The following is a 20711-nucleotide window of genomic DNA, read 5'->3' as shown; positions in this document are numbered from 1 at the left end:
AGTGCATGATAGCCACGTGATCAGTGCATGATCAGTCACGTGATACGTGTGTGTTCAGCCACGTGATCTGTGCATGATATCCACGTGATCAGTGCAGGATAGCCACTTGATCACTTCATGATTAGCCACGTGATCTGTACATGATCAGTCACGTGATACGTGTGTGATCAGCCACGTGATCAGTGCCTGATGAGCCACGTGATCAGTGCAGGATCAATTACGTAATCAGTGCATGATCAGTCACGTGACCAGTACTTGGTAGCTACGTGATCATTTCATGATCAGCCACGTGATCAGTGCATGATAGCCATGTGATCAGTGCATGATAGCCACGTGATCAGTGCATTATAGTCACGTGATCAGTGCATGATCAGTCACGGGATCAGTGCATGATCAGTCAAGTGATACATGTGTGATCAGCCACGTGATCAGTGCATGATATCCACGTGATCAGTGCATGATAGCCACGTGATCACTTCATGAGTGGTCACGTGATCTGTGCATGACCAGGCACGTGATCAGTGTATGATAAGCCACGTGATCAGTGCAGGATAGCCACGTAATCAGTGCATAATCAGTCACGTGAACAGTGCATGATCAGTCACGTGATCAGCGCAGGATCAGACACGTGATCAGTGCATGATCAGTCACGTGACCAGTACATGGTAGCTACGTGATCATTGCATGATCAGCCACGTGATCAGTGCATGATAGCCACGTGATCAGTGCATGATCAGTCATGTGATACGTGTGTGATCAGCCACGTGATCAGTGCATGATATCCACGTGATCAGTGCAGGATAGCCACTTGATCACTTCATGATTAATCACGTGATCTGTACATGATCAGTCACGTGATACGTGTGTGATCAGCCACGTGATAAGTGCGTGATGAGCCACGTGATCAGTGCAGGATCAATTACGTGATCAGTGCATGAGCAGTCACGTGACCAGTACATGGTAGCTATGTGATCATTGTATGATCAGCCATGTGGTCAGTGCATGTGTCAGTGCATGATAGCCACGTGATCAGTGCATGATAGCCACGTGATCAGTGCATGATCAGTCACGTGATACGTGTGTGATCATGCACGTGATCAGTGTATGATGAGCCACGTGATCAGTGCAGGATCAATTACTTGATCAGTGCATGATCAGTCACGTGACCAGTACATGGTTGCTACGTGATCATTGCATGACCAGCCACGTGAGCAGAGCATGATAGCCACGTGAACAGTGCATGTTCAGCCACGTGATCAGTGCATGATAGCCACGTGATCAGTGCATGATCAGTTACGTGAGCAGTGTATGATCAGCCACGTGAGAAGTGCATGGTCAGACACGTGAACAGTGTATGATCAGCCACGTGATCAGTGCATGATAGCCACGTGATCAGTTCATGATCAGTCACGTGATAGGTGTGTGATCAGCCACGTGATCAGTGCATAATAGCCACATGATCAGTGCATGTTAGCCACGTGATCACTTCATGAGAAGTCACGTGATCTGTGCATGACCAGGCACGTGATCAGTGTATGATCAGCCACGTGATCAGTACATGATAGCCACGTAATCAGTGCATGATTAGTCACGTGATCAGTGTATGATCATCCACGTGATCAGTGGATGATCAGCCACGTGATCAGTGTATGATCAGCCACATGATCAGTGCATGATCAATTACGTGATCAGTGCATGATCAGTCACGTGACCAGTACATGGTAGCCACGTGAACAGTGCATGTTCAGCCACGTGATCAGTTAATGATAGCCACGTGATCAGTGCATGATCAGTTACGTGAGCAGTGTATGATCAGCCACGTGAGCAGTGCATGCTGAGACATGTGAACAGGGTATGATCAGCCACGTGATCAGTGCATGATATCCAAGTGATCAGTGCATGATCAATCACGTATCAGTGTATGATCAGCCACGTGAACAGTGCATGCTCAGTCACGTGATCAGGGCCTGCTGAGCTGTGTGATTACTGTCTGCTCATCTGCTTGACAATTGCCAGCTGAGCTGCACGATTCCTGCCTGTCATCTGCTTGACAATTGCCAGCTGTTCTGCATAATTCCTGCCTGCTCAGCTGCTTGATTATTGCCAGCTGAGCAGCATGATTCCTCACAGCTGAGTTCCATGATTATTGCCTACTGACTGTTTGATTCGTGCCTACTCAGCTCTTTGTTTATTGCCTCCAGAGGCACATGATCAGTGTATGAGAGCAAACATGATCAGCACATTATCAGTCACATGACCAGCGCCATTAGGTCACGTGATCACTAGATGATAGTCATGTGATCAGTCCATGCTCAGTTACGGTATCAGTGCATGATCAGTCATGTAATCTGTGCAAGAAAAGGCACGTGATCAATGTATGACCAGCCATGTGATCAGTGCATGATAGTCACGTGATCACTGCATGATCAGTCACGTGATCAGTGCATGATCAGTCACGTGATCATTGCATGATCAGCCACGTTAGCCGTGCATGATAGCCACGAGTTCAGTGCATACAATTACGTGATCAGTGCATGCACAATCACGTGATGAGTGCAAGAGAGCCACGTGATCAGTGCATTGTCAGTCACGTGAACAGTGCATTATAAGTCACTTGATCAGTGCCTGATAAATTACGTGATCAGTGCATGATCACTCACGTGACCAGTACATGGTAGCTACGTGAGCATTGCATGATCAGCCACATGATCACTACATGATCATCCACGTGATCAGTGCATGTGGAGTCATGTAATCAATGCATGATAGAGCCGTGATCAGTGAATGATCAGTCCTGTGATGAGTGTATGATCAGCCAAGTGATGAGTGCAAGATAGCTACGTGATGAGTGCATGATCAGTCACATGATCAGTGCATGATCAGCCACGTCATCAGTGCATGATAGCCACGTGATTAGTGCATACAATTACGTGATCAGTTCATGCACAATCACGTGATCAGTGCATGGGAGCCACGTGATCAGTGCATGATCATTCACGTGATAGGTGTGTGATCAGCCACGTGAACAGTGCATGCTCAGTCACGTGATCAGGGCCTGCTGAGCTGCGTGATTACTGTCTGCTCATCTGCTTGACAATTGCCAGCTGAGCTGCACGATTCCTGCCTGTCATCTCCTTGACAATTGCCACCTATGCTGCGTAATTCCTGCCTACTCATCTACATGATTATTGCAGGCTGAGCAGCATGCCTTCTCAGACCTGAGTTCCATGATTATTGCCTGCTCACCGATTCCTGCTTACTCAGCTCTTTGTTCATTGCCTCCAGAGGCACATGATCAGTGTATGACACCAAACATGATCAGCACATGATCAGTCACATGATCAATGCATTATAAGCCACGTGATCAGTGCATGATCAGTGACGTGATCAGTGCATGGTCAATTACGTGATCAGTGCATGATCAGTCACCTGACCAGTACATGGTAGCTGCGTGATCATTGCATGATCAACCACGGGAGCAGTGGATGATAGCCACGTATTCAGTGCAGGATCAGTCACGGGATCAGTGCATGATCAGTCAAGTGATACATGTGTGATCAGCCACGTGATCAGTGTATGATATCCACGTGATCAGTGCATGATAGCCACGTGATCACTTCATGAGTGGTCACGTGATCTGTGCATGACCAGGCACGTGATCAGTGTATGATAAGCCACGTTATCAGTGCAGGATAGCCACGTAATCAGTGCATTATCAGTCACGTGAACAGTGCATGATCAGTCACGTGATCAGTGCAGGATCAGTCATGTGATCAGTGCATGATCAGTCACGTGACCAGTACATGGTAGCTACGTGATCATTGCATGATCAGCCACGTGATCAGTGCATGAGAGCCACGTGATCAGTGCATGTTAGCCACGTGATCACTTCATGAGTAGTCACGTGATGTGCATGAACAGGCACGTGATCAGTGTATGATCAGCCACGTGATCAGTGCATGGTAGCCACGTGAACAGTGCATGTTCAGCCACGTGATCAGTGCATGATAGCCACGTGATCAGTGCATGATCAGTTACGTGAGCAGTGTATGATCAGCCACGTGAGCAGTGCATGCTGAGACATGTGAACAGGGTATGATCAGCCACGTGATCAGTGCATGATATCCAAGTGATCAGTGCATGATCAATCACGTATCAGTGTATGATCAGCCACGTGAACAGTGCATGCTCAGTACACGTGATCAGGGCCTGCTGAGCTGTGTGATTACTGTCTGCTCATCTGCTTGACAATTGCCAGCTGAGCTGCACGATTCCTGCCTGTCATCTGCTTGACAATTGCCAGCTGTTCTGCATAATTCCTGCCTGCTCAGCTGCTTGATTATTGCCAGCTGAGCAGCATGATTCCTCACAGCTGATTTCCATGATTATTGCCTGCTGACTGTTTGATTCGTGCCTACTCAGCTCTTTGTTTATTGCCTCCAGAGGCACATGATCAGTGTATGAGAGCAAACATGATCAGCACATTATCAGTCACATGACCAGCGCCATTAAGTCACGTGATCACTAGATGATAGTCATGTGATCAGTCCATGCTCAGTCACGGTATCAGTGAATGATCAGTCATGTAATCTGTGCATGAAAAGGCACGTGATCAATGTATGACCAGCCATGTGATCAGTGCATGATAGTCACGTGATCACTGCATGATCAGTCACGTGATCAGTGCATGATCAGTCACGTGATCATTGCATGATCAGCCACGTTAGCCGTGCATGATAGCCACGAGTTCAGTGCATACAATTACGTGATCAGTGCATGCACAATCACGTGATGAGTGAAAGAGAGCCACGTGATAAGTGCATGGTCAGTCACGTGAACAGTGCATTATAAGTCACTTGATCAGTGCCTGATCAATTACGTGATCAGTGCATGATCACTCACGTGACCAGTACATGGTAGCTACGTGATCATTTCATGATCAGCCACGTGATCACTACATGATCATCCACGTGATCAGTGCATGTGGAGTCATGTAATCAATGCATGATAGCGCCGTGATCAGTGCATGATCAGTCCTGTGATGAGTGTATGATCAGCCAAGTGATGAGTGCAAGATAGCTACGTGATGAGTGCATGATCAGTCACATGATCAGTGCATGATCAGCCACGTCATCAGTGCATGATAGCCACGTGATTAGTGCATACAATTACGTGATCAGTTCATGCACAATCACGTGATCAGTGCATGGGAGCCACGTGATCAGTGCATGATCATTCACGTGATAGGTGTGTGATCAGCCACGTGAACAGTGCATGCTCAGTCACGTGATCAGGGCCTGCTGAGCTGCATGATTACTGTCTGCTCAGCTGCTTGACAATTGCCATCTGAGCTGCACGATTCCTGCCTGTCATCTCCTTGACAATTGCCACCTATGCTGCGTAATTCCTGCCTGCTCATCTACATGATTATTGCAGGCTGAGCAGCATGATTTCTCAGACCTGAGTTCCATGATTATTGCCTGCTCACCGATTCCTGCCTACTCAGCTCTTTGTTCATTGCCTCCAGAGGCACATGATCAGTGTATGACACCAAACATGATCAGCACATGATCAGTCACATGATCAATGCATTATAAGCCACGTGATCAGTGCATGATCAGTCACCTGATGGGTGTATGATCAGTCACGTGACAGGTACATGGTAGCTACATGATCATTGCATGATCAGCCACGTGAGTAGTGCATGATAGCCACGTGATCAGTGCATGATCAGTCACGTGATCAGTGCATGATCTGTCATGTCATCTGTGCATGATCAGGCATGTGATCAGTGTATGACCAACCAAGTGATCAGTGCATGATAACCACGAGATCAGTGCATGATCAGCCACGTGATCAGTGCATGATCAGTCATGTGATCAGTGCATGATAAGCCAGGTGATCAGTGCATGATCAATTACGTGATCAGTGCATGATCAGTCATGTGACCAGTACACGGTACCTGTGTGATCATTGCATGATCAGCCACGGGAGCAGTGCATGATAGCCACGTGATCAGTGCATGATCAGTCACGTGATCAGTGCATGATCAGTCACGTAATCAGTGCATGATCAGCTACGTCATCAGTGCATGATAGCCACGTGATCAGTGCATACAATTACGTGATCAGTGCATGCGCACTCACATGATCAGTGCATGAGAGCCACTTGATCAGTGCATGGTCATTCACGTGATAGGTGTGTGATCACACACGTGAACAGTGCATGCTAAGTCACTTGATCAAGGCCTGCAGAGCTGCGTGATTACTGTCTGCTCATCTGCTTGACAATTGCCAGCTGAGCTGCACGATTCCTGCCTATCATCTCCTTGACAATTGCCACCTGTGCTGCGTAATTCCTGCCTGCTCATCTACTTGATTATTGCCAGCTGAGCAGCATGATTTCTCAGAGCTGAGTTCCATGATTATTGCCTGCTGACTGATTCCTGCCTATTCAGCTCTTTGTTCATTGCCTCCAGAGACACATGATCAGTGTATGACACCAAACATGATCAGCACATGATCAGTCACATGATCAATGCATGATAAACCAGGTGATCAGTGCATGATCAATTACGTGATCAGTGCATGATAGCCACGTGATCACTTCATGATTAGTCACGTGATCTGTGCATGACCAGGCACGTGATCAGTGTATGATCAGCCACGTGATCAGTACATGATAGCCACGTAATCAGTGCATGATCACTAACGTGATCAGTGCATGATCAGCCACGTGATCTGTGCATGATCAGCGACATGATCAGTGCATGGTCAATTATGTGATCAGTGGATGATCAGTCACGTGACCAGTACATGGTAGCTATGTGATAATTGCATGATCAGCTACGTGAGTAGTGCATAATAGCCACGTGATCAGTGCATGAGCAGTCACGTGATCAGTGCATGATCAGTCACGTAATCTGTGCATGACCAGGCACGTTATCAGTGTATGACCATTCAACTGATCAGTGCATGATAGCCACGTGATGAGTGCATGATCAGTCACGTGACCAGTGCATGATCAGTCACGTGAACAGTGCTTTATAAGTCACCTGCTCAGTGCATGATCAATTACGTGATCAGTGCATGATCACTCACGTGACCAGTACATGGTAGATACGTAATCATTGCATGATCAGCCACGTGAACAGTGCATGAGAGCCACGTGATCAGTGCATGATCAGTCACCTGATGGGTGTATGATCAGTCACGTGACAGGTACATGGTAGCTACATGATCATTGCATGATCAGCCACGTGAGTAGTGCATGATAGCCACGTGATCAGTGCATGATCAGTCACGTGATCTGTGCATGATCAGTCATGTCATCTGTGCATGACCAGGCATGTGATCAGTGTATGACCAGCCAAGTGATCAGTGCATGATAACCACGAGATCAGTGCATGATCAGCCACGTGATCAGTGCATGATCAGTCACGTGATCAGTGCATGATAAGCCAGGTGATCAGTGCATGATCAAATACGTGGTCAGTGCATGATCAGTCACGTGACCAGTACATGGTAGCTACGTGATCATTGCATGATCATCCACGTGAGTCGTGCATGATAGCCATTTGATCAGTGCATGATCAGTCACGTGATACGTGTGTGATCAGCCACGTGATCAGTGCCTGATATCCACGTGATCAGTGCAGGATAGCCACGTGATCACTTCATGATTAGTCACGTGATCTGTACATGATCAGTCACGTGATACGTGTGTGATCAGCCACGTGATCAGTGCGTGATGAGCCACGTGATCAGGGCAGGATCAATTACGTGATCAGTGCATGATCAGTCACGTGACCAGTACATGGTAGCTACGTGATCATTGCAAGATCAGCCACGTGATCAGTGCATGATAGCCCCGTGATCAGTGCATGAGAGCCACGTGATCAGTGCATGATCAGTCACGTGATCAGTGCATGGTCAGTCACGTGCTCAGTGCATGATCAGTCACAAGATCAGTGTATGATCATCAACGAGATCAGTGCATGTGGTGTCCTGTAATCAATGCATGATATCGCCGTGATCAGTGCATGATCAGTCCCGTGATGAGTGTATGATCAGCCAAGTTATCAGTGCAAGATAGCTACGTGATCAGTGCATGATCAGTCACATGATCAGTGCATATTCAGCTACGTCAGAAGTACATGATAGCCACGTTATCAGTGCATACAATTACATGATCAGTGCATCCGCAATCACGTGATCAGCACATGAGAGCCACGTGATCAGTGCATGATCAGTCAAGTGATAGGTGTATGATCAGCCACGTGAACAGTGCATGCTCAGTCACGTGATCAGGGCCTGCTGAGCTGCGTGATTACTCTCTGCTCATCTGCTGGACAATTGCCAGCTGAGCTTCACGATTCCTGCCTGTCATCTCCTTGACAATTTCCACCTGTGCTGCGTAATTCCTGCCTGCTCATCTACTTGATTATTGCAGGCTGAGCAGCATGATTTCTCAGAGCTGAGTTCCATGATTGTTGCCTGCTGACTGATTGATTCGTGCCTACTCAGCTCTTTGTTTATTGCCTCCAGAGGCACATGATCAGTGTATGATAGCAAACATGATCAGCGCATGATCAGTCACATGATCAGCGCCATTAAGTCACGTGATCACTACATGATAGTCATGTGATCAGTCCATGCTCAGTCACGGTATCAGTGCATGATCAGCCACGTGATCAGTGCATGATAGCCACGTGATCATTGCATGATAGCCACATGATCAGTGCATGATCAGCCAGGTGATCAGTGCATGATAGCTACGTGATCAGTTCATGTTTAGTCACGTGATCTGTGCATGACCAGCAGGTGATCAGTGCATGATCAGTCACGTGATCAGTGCATGATCAGTCACGTGATTAGTGTATGATCAGCCACGTGATCAGTGCATGATCAGTCAGGTGATCAGTGCATGATCAGTCATGTTATCTGTGCATGACCAGACACGTGATCAGTGCATGGTCAGCCAATGATCAGTGCATGATCAGTCACGTGACCAGTACTTGGTAGCTACATGATCATTGCATGATCAGCCACGTGAGCCGTGCATGATAGCCACGAGATCAGTGCATACAATTACGTGATCAGTGCATGCACAATCACGTGATCAGTGCTTGATCATTCATGTGATACGTGTGTGAAAAGCCACGTGAACATTGCATGCTCATTCACGTGATCAGAGCCTGCTGAGCTGCGTGATTACTGTCTGCTCATCTGCTTGACAATTGCCAGCTGAGCTGCACGATTCCTGCCTGTCATCTCTTGACAATTGCCACCTGTGCTGCGTAATTCCTGCCTGCTCATCTACTTGATTAATGCCAGCTGAGCAGCATGATTTCTCAGAGCTGACTTCCATGATTATTGCCTGCTGACTGATTCCTTTCTACTCAACTCTTTGTTCATTGCCTCCAGAGGCACATGATCAGTGTAAGACAACAAACCTGATCAGCACATGATGAGTCACATGATCAATGCATGATAAGCCAGTTGATCAGTGCATGATCAATTACGTGATCATTGCATGACCAGTCATGTGACCAGTACATGGTAGCTGTGTGATCATTGCATGATCAGCCACGTGAGTAGTACATGATAGCCACGTGATCAGTGCATGATCAGTCATGTAATCTGTGCATGACCAGGCATGTGAACAGTGTATGACCAGCCAAGTGATCAGTGCATGATCAGTCACGTGACCAATACTTGGTAGCTACATGATCATTGCATGATCAGCCACGTGAGCCGTGCATGATAGCCACGAGATCAGTGCATAGAATTACGTGATCAGTGCATGCACAATCACGTGATCAGTGCTTGATCATTCACGTGATACGTGTGTGAAAAGCCACGTGAACAGTGCATGCTCATTCACGTGATCAGGGCCTGCTGAGCTGTGTGATTACTGTCTGCTCATCTGCTTGACAATTGCCAGCTGAGCTGCACGATTCCTGCCTGTCATCTCTTGACAATTGCCACCTGTGCTGCGTAATTCCTGCCTGCTCATCTACTTGATTATTGCCAGCTGAGCAGCATGATTTCTCAGAGCTGAGTTCCATGATTATTGCCTGCTGACTGATTCCTTTCTACTCAGCTCTTTGTTCATTGCCTCCAGAGGCACATGATCAGTGTAAGACAACAAACCGCATCAGCACATGATGAGTCACATGATCAATGCATGATAAGCCAGTTGATCAGTGCATGATCAATTACGTGATCATTGCATGACCAGTCATGTGACCAGTACATGGTAGCTGTGTGATCATTGCATGATCAGCCACGTGAGTAGTGCATGATAGCCACGTGATCAGTGCATGATCAGTCATTAATCTGTGCATGACCAGGCATGTGAACAGTGTATGACCAGCCAAGTGATCAGTGCCTGATAGCCACGAGATCAGTGGGTGATCACTCACGTGATCAGTGCATGATAGCCACGTGATAGTGCATGTTAGCCACGTGATCAGTGCATGATAGCCACGTGATCAGTGCATGATCAGTCACGTGATCAGTGCATGGTCAGTCACGTGCTCAGTGCATGATCAGTCACATGATCAGTGTATGATCATCAACGTGATCAGTGCATGTGGAGTCATGTAATCAATGCATGATATCGCCGTGATCAGTGCATGATCAGTCCCGTAATGAGTGTATGATCAGCCAAGTGATCAGTGAAAGATAGCTACATGATCAGTGCATGATCAGTCACATGATCAGTGCATGATCAGCTACGTCAGAAGTACATGAAAGCCACGTGATGCGTGCATACAATTACATGATCAGTGCATCCGCAATCACGTGATCAGTGCATGAGAGCCACGGGATCAGTGCATGATCAGTCACGTGATAGGTGTGTGATCAGCCACGTGAACAGTGCATGCTCAGTCACGTGATCAGGGCCTGCTGAGCTGCGTGATTACTCTCTGCTCATCTGCTGGACAACTGCCAGCTGAGCTTCACGATTCCTGCCTGTCATCTCTTTGACAATTTCCACCTGTGCTGCGTAATTCCTGCCTGCTCATCTACTTGATTATTTCCAGCTGAGCAGCATGATTTCTCAGAACTGAGTTCCAAGATTATTGCCTGCTGACTGATTCCTGCCTACTCAGCTCTTTGTTCATTGCCTCCAGAGGCACATGATCAGTGTATGACACCAAACATGATCAGCACATGATCAGTCACATGATCAATGCATGATAAGCGAGGTGATCAGTGCATGATCAATTACGTGATCAGTGCATGATCTGTCATGTGACCAGTACATGGTAGCTGCGTGATCATTGCATGATCTGCCACGGGAGCAGTGAATGATAGCCACGTGATAAATGCATGATCAGTCGCGTGATCAGTGCATGATCAGTCATGTGATCAGTGCATCATCAGCCACGTGATCAGTGCATGATCAATTACGTGGTCAGTGCATGATCCGTCACGTGACCAGTACATGGTAGCTACGTGATCATTGCATGATCAGCCACGTGAGTTGTGCATGATAGCCATGTGATCAGTGCATGATCAGTCACGTGATACGTGTGTGATCAGCCACGTTATCAGTGTCTGATATCTGTGCATGATAGCCACGTGATCAGTGCAAGATAGCCACGTGATCAGTGCATGATCAGTCACGTGATATGTGTGTGATCAGCCACGTGTTCAGTGCATGATATCCACGTGATCAGTGCATGATAGCCACGTGATCAGTGCATGAGAGCCACGTGATCAGTGTATGATCAGTCTCGTGATCAGTGTATGATCAACCACGTGATCAGTGCGCGATAGCCACGTAATGAGTGCATGATAGCCAGATGATCAGTGCATTATCAGTCACGTGATCAGTGTATGATCTGCCAAGTAATAAGTACATGATAGCCAACTGATCAGTGCATGATCAGTCACGTGATCAGTGCATGGTCAGTCACGTGATCAGTGCATGATCAGTCACGTGATCAGTGCATGTGGAGTCATGTAATCAATGCATGATAGCGCCGTGATCAGTGCACGAACAGTCCCGTGATGAGTGTATGGTCAGCCAAGTGATCAGTGCAAGATAGCTACATGATCAGTGCATGATCAGTCACATGTTCAGTGCATGATCAGCCACGTCATGAGTGCATGATAGCCACGTGATCAGTGCATACATTTACGTGATCAGTGCATGCACAATCACGTGATCAGTGCATGAGAGCCACGTGATCAGTGCATGATCAGTCAAGTGATAGGTGTGTGATCAGCCACGTGAACAGTGCCATCTCAGTCACGTGATTAGGGCCTGCTGAGCTGCATGATTACTGTCTGCTCTTCTGCTTAACAATTGCAAGCTGAGCTGCACGATTCCTGCCTGTCATCTCCTTGACAATTGCCACCTGTGCTGCATAATTCCTCCCTGTTCATCTACTTGATTATTGCCAGCTGAGCAGCATGATTTCTCAGAGCTGATTTCCATGATTATTGCCTGCTGACTGATTCCTGCCTCTTCACCTCTTTCTTCATTGCCTGCAGAGACACATGATCAGTGTATGACACCAAACATGATGAGCACATGATCAGTCACATGATCAATGCATGATAAGCCAGGTGATCAGTGCAAGATCAATTCCGTGATCAGTGCATGATCAGTCACGTGACCAGTACATGGTAGCTACGTGATCATTGCATGATCAACCACGTGAGCCGTGCATGTGGAGTCATGTAATCAATGCATGATAGCGCCGTGATCAGTGCATGATCAGTCCCTTAATAAGTGTATGATCAGCCACGTCGTCAGTGCAAGATAGTTACGTGATCAGTGCATGATCAGTCAAATGATCAGTGCATGATCAGCCACGTCATCAGTGCATGATAGCCACGTGATCAGTGCATACAATTACGTGATCAGTGCATGCGCACTCACGTGATCAGTGCATGAGAGCCACTTGATCAGTGCATGGTCATTCACGTGATAGGTGTGTGATCACACACGTGAACAGTGCATGCTAAGTCACTTGATCAGGGCCTGCTGAGCTGCGTGATTACTGTCTACTCATCTGCTTGACAATTGCCAGCTGAGCTGCACGATTCCTGCCTGTCATCTCCTTGACATTTGCCACCTGTGCTGCGTAATTCCTCCCTGCTCATCTACTTGATTATTGCCAGCTGAGCAGCATGATTTCTCAGAGCTGTGTTCCATGATTATTGCCTGCTGACTGATTCCTGCCTATTCAGCTCTTTGTTCATTGCCTCCAGAGACACATGATCAGTGTATGACACCAAACATGATCAGCACATGATCAGTCACATGATCAATGCATGATAAACCAGGTGATCAGTGCATGATCAATTACATGATCAGTGCATGATAGCCACGTGATCACTTCATGATTAGTCACGTGATCTGTGAATGACCAGGCACGTGATCAGTGTATGATCAGCCACGTGATCAGTACATGATAGCCACCTAATCAGCCCATGATCAGTCACGTGATCAGTGTATGATCAGCCACGTGATCAGTGCATGATCAGCGACATGATCAGTGTATGGTCAATTATGTGATCAGTAGATGATCAGTCACGTGACCAGTACATGGTAGCTATGTGATCATTGCATGATCAGCCACGTGAGTAGTGCATAATAGCAACGTGATCAGTGCATGAGCAGTCACGTGATCAGTGCATGATCAGTCACGTAATCTGTGCATGACCAGGCACGTTATCAGTGTATGACCATTCAACTGATCAGTGCATGATAGCCACGGGATCAGAGCACGATCATTCACGTGATCAGTGCATGATCAGTCATGTAATTTGTGCATGACCAGGCACGTGATCAGTGTATGACCATCCAAGTGATCAGTGCATGATAGCCACGTGATGAGTGCATGATCAGTCACGTGATCAGTGCATGATCAGTCACGTGAACAGTGCATGATAAATCACCTGATCAGTGCATGATCAATTACGTGATCAGTGCATGATCACTCACGTGACCAGTACATGGTAGATAAGTAATCATTGCATGATCAGCCACGTGAACAGTGCATGATAGCCACGTGATCAGTGCATGATCAGTCACCTGATGGGTGTATGATCAGTCACGTGACAGGTACATGGTAGCTACATGATCATAGCATGATAAGCCATGTGAGTAGTGCATGATAGCCACGTGATCAGTGCATGATCAGTCACGTGATCAGTGCATGATCAGTCATGTAATCTGTGCATGACCAGGCATGTGATCAGTGTATGACCAGCCAAGTGATCAGTGCATGATAACCACGAGATCAGTGCATGATCAGCCACGTGATCAGTGCATGATCAGTCACGTGATCAGTGCATGATAAGCCAGGTGATCAGTGCATGATCAATTACGTGATCAGTGCATGATCAGTCATGTGACCAGTACACGGTACCTGTGTGATCATTGCATGATCAGCCACGGGAGCAGTGCATGATAGCCACGTGATCAGTGCATGATCAGTGTATGACACCAAACATGATCAGCACATGATAAGTCACATGATCAATGCATGATAAGCGAGGTGATCAGTGCATGATCAATTACGTGATCAGTGCATGATCAGTCATGTGACCAGTACATGGTAGCTGCGTGATCATTGCATGATCAGCCACGGGAGCAGTGCATGATAGCCACGTGATCAGTGCATGATCAGTCACGTGATCAGTGCATGATCAGTCACGTGATTAGTGCATGATCAGTCATGTGAACAGTACATGGTAGCTATGGGATCATTGCATGATCAGCCACGTGATCAGTGCATGATAGCCACGTGACCAATGCATGATCAGTCAAGTGATATGTGTGTGATCAGCCACGTTATCAGTGCATGATATCCACGTGATCAGTGCAGGATAGCCACGTGATCATTGCATGGTCAGTCACGTGAACAGTGCATGATCAGTCACGTGATCAGTGCATGATCAGTCACGTTATCAGTGCATGATCAGTCACGTGACCAGTACATGGTAGCTATGTGATCATTGCATGATCAGCCACGTGAGTAGAGCATGAGTGCCACGTGATCAGTGCATGATCAATTACGTTAACAGTGATGTATCAGCCAACTGATCAGTGCATGATAGCCACATGATAGGTGTATGATCAGCCACGTGATCAGTGCATGACCAGTCACGTGATCAGTGTATGACTAGCCAAGTGATCAGTGCATGATAGCCAGGTCATCAGTGCATGATCAGTCACATGATCAGTGCATGATCAGTCACGTGATCAGTGCATGATAAGCCAGGTGATCAGTGCATGATAGCCAGGTCATCAGTGCATGATCAGTCACATGATCAGTGCATGACCAGTCACGTGATCAGTGTATGACTAGCCAAGTGATCAGTGCATGATAGCCAGGTCATCAGTGCATGATCAGTCACATGATCAGTGCATGACCAGTCACGTGATCAGTGTATGACTAGCCAAGTGATCAGTGCATGATAGCCAGGTCATCAGTGCATGATCAGCCACGTGATCAGTGCATGATCAGTCACGTGATCAGTGCATGATAAGCCAGGTGATCAGTGCATGATCAATTACGTGGTCAGTGCATGATCAGTCACGTGACCAGTACATGGTAGCTACGTGATCATTGCATGATCATCCACGTGAGTCGTGCATGATAGCCATTTGATCAGTGCATGATCAGTCACGTGATACGTGTGTGATCAGCCACGTGATCAGTGCCTGATATCCACGTGATCAGTGCAGGATAGCCACGTGATCACTTCATGATTAGTCACGTGATCTGTACATGATCAGTCACGTGATACGTGTGTGATCAGCCACGTGATCAGTGCGTGACGAGCCACGTGATCAGGGCAGGATCAATTACGTGATCAGTGCATGATCAGTCACGTGACCAGTACATGGTAGCTACGTGATCATTGCAAGATCAGCCACGTGATCAGTGCATGATAGCCACGTGATCAGTGCATGATAGTCATGTGATCAGTGCATGATCAGTCACGTGATACCTGTGTGATCAGCCACGTGATCAGTGCATGATATCAGTGCATGATAGCCACGTGATCAGTGCATGAGAGCCACGTGATCAGTGCATGATCAGTCACGTGATCAGTGCATGGTCAGTCACGTGCTCAGTGCATGATCAGTCACAAGATCAGTGTATGATCATCAACGTGATCAGTGCATCTGGTGTCATGTAATCAATGCATGATATCGCCGTGATCAGTGCATGATCAGTCCCGAGATGAGTGTATGATCAGCCAACTGATCAGTGCAAGATAGCTACTTGATCAGTGCATGATCAGTCACATGATCAGTGCATGATCAGCTACGTCAGAAGTACATGATAGCCACGTGATCAGTGCATACAATTACATGATCAGTGCATCCGCAATCACGTGATCAGTGCATGAGAGCCACGTGATCACTGCATGATCAGTCACGTGATAGGTGTGTGATCAGCCACGTGAACAGTGCATGCTCAGTCACGTGATCAGGGCCTGCTGAGCTGCGTGATTACTCTCTGCTCATCTGCTGGACAATTGCCAGCTGAGCTTCACGATTCCTGCCTGTCATCTCCTTGACAATTTCCACCTGTGCTGCGTAATTCCTGCCTGCTCATCTACTTGATTATTGCAGGCTGAGCAGCATGATTTCTCAGAGCTGAGTTCCATGATTGTTGCCTGCTGACTGTTTGATTCGTGCTTACTCAGCTCTTTGTTTATTGCCTCCAGAGGCACATGATCAGTGTATGATAGCAAACATGATCAGCGCATGATCAGTCACATGATCAGCGCCATTAAGTCACGTGATCACTACATGATAGTCATGTGATCAGTCCATGCTCAGTCACGGTATCAGTGCATGATCAGCCACGTGATCAGTGCATGATAGCCACGTGATCATTGCATGATGGCCACATGATCAGTGCATGATCAGCCAGGTGATCAGTGCATGATAGCTACGTGATCAGTTCATGATTAGTCACGTATTCTGTGCATGATCAGCAGGTGATCAGTGCATGATCAGTCACGTGATCAGTGCATGATCAGTCACGTGATCAGTGCATGATCAGTCATGTAATCTGTGCATGACCAGGCACGTGATCAGTGCATGATCAGCCACATGATCAGTGCATGATCAGTCACATGACCAGTAGATGGTAACTAGGTGATCATTGCATGATCAGCCACGTGAGCCGTGCATGATAGCCACGAGATCAGTGCATAGAATTACGTGATCAGTGCATGCACAATCACGTGATCAGTGCTTGATCATTCACGTGATACGTGCGTGAAAAGCCACGTGAACAGTGCATGCTCATTCACGTGATCAGGGCCTGCTGAGCTGCGTGATTACTGTCTGCTCATCTGCTTGACAATTGCCAGCTGAGCTGCACGATTCCTGCCTGTCATCTCCTTGACAATTGCCACCTGTGCTGCGTAATTCCTGCCTGCTCATCTACTTGATTATTGCCAGCTGAACAGCATGATTTCTCAGAGCTGAGTTCCATGATTATTGCCTGCTGACTGATTCCTGTCTACACAGCTCTTTGTTCATTGCCTCCAGAGGCACATGATCAATGTATGACAACAAACCTGATCAGCACATGATGAGTCACATGATCAATGCATGATAAGCCAGGTGATCAGTGCATGATCAATTACGTGATCATTGCCTGATCAGTCATGTGACCAGTACATGGTAGCTGTGTGATAATTGCATGATCAGCCACGTGAGTAGTGCATGATAGCTACGTGATCAGTGCATGATCAGTCACGTGATCAGTGCATGATCAGTCATGTAATCTGTGCATGACCAGGCATGTGATCAGTGTATGACCAGCCAAGTGATCAGTGCATGATAGCCACGAGATCAGTGCATGATCAGTCACGTGATCAGTGCATGATAGCCACGTGATAGTGCATGATAGCCACGTGATCAGTGCATGATAGCCACGTGATCAGTGCATGATCAGTCACGTGATCAGTGGATGGTCAGTCACGTGCTCAGTGCATGATCAGTCACATGATCAGTGTATGATCATCAACGTGATCAGTGCATGTGGAGTCATGTAATCAATGCATGATATCGCCGTGATCAGTGCATGATCAGTCCCGTGATGAGTGTATGATCAGCCAAGTGATCAGTGCAAGATAGCTACGTGATCAGGCATGATCAGTCACATGATCAGTGCATGATCAGCTACGTTAGAAGTACATGATAGCCACGTGATCAGTGCATACAATTACATGATCAGTGCATCCGCAATCACGTGATCAGTGCATGACAGCCACGTGATCAGTGCATGATCAGTCACGTGATAGGTGTGTGATCAGCCACGTGAACAGTGCATGCTCAGTCACGTGATCAGGGTCTGCTGAGCTGCGTGATTACTCTCTGCTCATCTGCTGGACAATTGCCAGCTGAGCTGCACGATTCCTGCCTGTCATCTCTTTGACAATTTCCACCTGTGCTGCGTAATTCCTGCCTGCTCATCTACTTTATTATTGCCAGCTGAGCAGCATGATTTCTCAGAGCTGAGTTCCAAGATTTTTTCCTGCTGACTGATTCCTGCCTACTCAGCTCTTTGTTCATTGCCTCCAGAGGCACATGATCAGTGTATGACACCAAACATGATCAGCACATGATCATTCACATGATCAATGCATGATAGGCCAGGTGATCAGTGCATGATCAATTACGTGATCAGTGCATGATCAGTCATGGGACCAGTACATGGTCGCTGCGTGATCATTGCATGATCAGCCACGGGAGCAGTGCATGATAGCCACGTGATCACTTCATGATTAGTCACGTGATCTGTGCATGACCAGGCACGTGATCAGTGTATGATCAGCCACGTGATCAGTACATGATAGCCACATAATCAGTGCATGATTAGTCACGTGATCAGTGTATGATCAGCCACGTGATGAGTGCATGATCAGCGACATTATCAGTGTATGGTCAATTATGTGATCAGTGGATGATCAGTCACGTGACCAGTACATGGTAGCTATGTGATCATTGCATGATCAGCCACGTGAGTAGTGCATAATAGCCACGTGATCAGTGCATGAGCAGTCACGTGATCAGTGCATTATCAGTCACGTAATCTGTGCATGACCTGGCTCGTTATCAGTGTATGACCATTCAACTGATCAGTGCATGATAGCCACGTGATCAGAATATGATCAGTCACATTATCAGTGCATGATCAGTCACATAATTTGTGCATGACCAGGCACGTGATCAGTGTATGACCATCCAAGTGATCAGTGCATGAAAGCCACGTGATGACTGCATGATCAGTCACGTGATCTGTGCATGATCTGTCATGTAATCTGTGCATGACCAAGCAAGTGATCAGTGTATGACCAGCCAAGTGATCAGTGCATGATAACCACGAGATCAGTGCATGATCAGCCACGTGATCAGTGCATGATCAGTCACGTGATCAGTGCATGATAAGCCAGGTGATCAGTGCATGATCAATTATGTGGTCAGTGCATGATCAGTCACGTGACCAGTACATGGTAGCTACGTGATCATTGCATGATCATCCACGTGAGTCGTGCATGATAGCCATTTGATCAGTGCATGATCAGTCACGAGATACGTGTGTGATCAGCCACGTGATCAGTGCCTGATATCCACGTGATCAGTGCAGGATAGCCACGTGATCACTTCATGATTAGTCACGTGATCTGTACATGATCAGTCACGTGATACGTGTGTGATCAGCCACGTGATCAGTGCGTGACGAGCCACGTGATCAGGGCAGGATCAATTACGTGATCAGTGCATGATCAGTCACGTGACCAGTACATGGTAGCTACGTGATCATTGCAAGATCAGCCACGTGATCAGTGCATGATAGCCACGTGATCAGTGCATGATAGTCATGTGATCAGTGCATGATCAGTCACGTGATACCTGTGTGATCAGCCACGTGATCAGTGCATGATATCAGTGCATGATAGCCACGTGATCAGTGCATGAGAGCCACGGGATCAGTGCATGATCAGTCACGTGATCAGTGCATGGTCAGTCACGTGATCAGTACATAATCACTCACGTGAACAGTGCATGATCATTTACGTGATCTGTGCATGATCAGTCCCGCGACCACTATATGGTAGCTACGTGATCATTGCATGACCAGCCAGGTGAGCAGTGCATGATAGCCACGTGACGTGTGCATGATCAGTTACTTGAGCAGAGTATGATCAGCCCCGTGATCAGTTCATGAGTGCCACGTGATCAGTGCATGATCAGTCACGTGACAGGTATGTGATCAGCCATGTGAACAGTGCATGTTCAGCCACGAGATCAGTGCATGATAGCCACGTGATCAGTGCATGATCAGTTACGTGAGCAGTGTATGATCAGCCACGTGAGCAGTGCATGGTCAGACACGTGAACAGTGTATGATCAGCCACGTGATCAGTGCATGATATCCAAGTGATCTGTGCATGATCAATCCCGTGATCAGTGTATTATCAGCCACGTGAAGAGTGCATGCTCAGTCAGGTGATCAGGGCCTGCTGAGCTGCGTGATTACTGTCTGCTCATCTGCTTGACAATTGCCAGCTGTGCTGCGTAAATCCTGCCTGCTCAGCTGCTTGATTATTACTAGCTGAGCAGCATGATTCCTCACAGCTGAGTTCCATGATTATTGCCTGCTGACTGTTTAATTCGTGCCTACTCAGCTCTTTGTTTATTGCCTCCAG

This window comes from Bos javanicus, chromosome 16 (genome assembly GCF_032452875.1).
Source record: "Bos javanicus breed banteng chromosome 16, ARS-OSU_banteng_1.0, whole genome shotgun sequence".
Taxonomy (NCBI): domain Eukaryota; kingdom Metazoa; phylum Chordata; class Mammalia; order Artiodactyla; family Bovidae; genus Bos; species Bos javanicus.
Note: the sequence above shows the minus strand (reverse complement) of the source record.